This window comes from Mastomys coucha, unplaced genomic scaffold (assembly GCF_008632895.1).
Source record: "Mastomys coucha isolate ucsf_1 unplaced genomic scaffold, UCSF_Mcou_1 pScaffold14, whole genome shotgun sequence".
NCBI classification, from domain to species: Eukaryota; Metazoa; Chordata; class Mammalia; order Rodentia; family Muridae; genus Mastomys; species Mastomys coucha.
Window position 1 is genome coordinate 15,242,879 of NW_022196896.1, and position 1,195 is coordinate 15,244,073.

The 1,195-nt window shown below is 42.4% G+C and overlaps 1 pseudogene; it reads right to left on the reverse strand.

The window, feature by feature from the left end:
- Positions 1–99: 99 nt before the first annotated feature.
- Positions 100–663, reverse strand: LOC116088949 (annotated as a pseudogene).
- Positions 664–1,195: the final 532 nt, after the last annotated feature.

Sequence of the window (1,195 nt, forward strand, 5' to 3'; positions counted from 1 at the left end):
CCCCCCCCCCCCAAAAAAAAAAAACCCAAAAAAACAGAAAAACAAACAAACAAAAAACTACTCTTAAACACCTTTCTTAACAAAAGAAGACTGTTTCTTCTAACTGCGCCTACCCACCCACACCCCAGCTTCGTCAAAACACTTAACATGGCCTTGGCCGCGTACATTTCCAATATGAAGCTTTTTATTCTGCTCCCATCGCTTCTGGATATCAGAAAAGCTATGCTGCTGTTTGTGCAGCTGATGTTGGTGTGTCCTTTCCAATGTTATTCAACCTCATCTTTGCTTATGGAGGTATTTCTTCTGGCTCACTATCTTCATCCTCCTGGAGTGCTGCTGCTCTGAAAGTGGTTTTGGAGCAAGAGTTGGAACCTTTTCCTTATGATTACTTCATCCAAGTCGGATGGAGAGGGCTGATACTTTGTCGTCTGACTGCCTACATCATGTGTACACCTGGAGGTCTTTGGAGGCTCTGTTGAGAGGTCTGCACAAGCATGCTTTGACTGATCTCTTCTCAGCCCTGCAACTGGAACTTCCCCCTCCATTACTGGTAGAAACAGTCTTCGCCGGTTTTTCTCCTCCTTCTTCAGGCCCTCCTGTGGCTCTGGCTTGCTGAAGTTTCTCAGGCTTCTTCTCTCCCACCTTCTGGTCCACCCCTGCCATAGCCTCCCCTGCCACCCAGGCATAAATAAAAATCTTTAGGCAGTAGTTCCCTAAAAATATTTTGTCCATAAAAGTATTAAATTTTCAGTTAGTTGAATAATTTTACTATATAGATTCAAAAGTATTTTTATAAGGCTCATCTTTGTATATATGTTTATGTATTTATTTTAAGACAGGGTCTCACTGTGTTCCCTAGTCCTATCTCAAATGGCATGATCTTTCTGCCATTAAATACATAGAGAGACCCAGCAAGCAGATAGATTTGAAGTGCAGGCTCATAAATTATTATACTGGCCTAGATTAAAATCCTGTTAAGACATATCAGGGTATTAAAACTGCCTCAGTATTTCTGGACTGACTGGATTTTTAGAGTTATTGTTAACCACTGTACTGGCTGGTTTTGTGTGTCAACTTGACACAGGCTGGAGTTATCATAGAGAAGGGAGTTTCAGTTGGGGAAGTGCCTCCATGAGATCCAGCTGTGGGGCATTTTCTCAATTAGTGATCAAGATGGGAAGGCTCATTGTGGGTG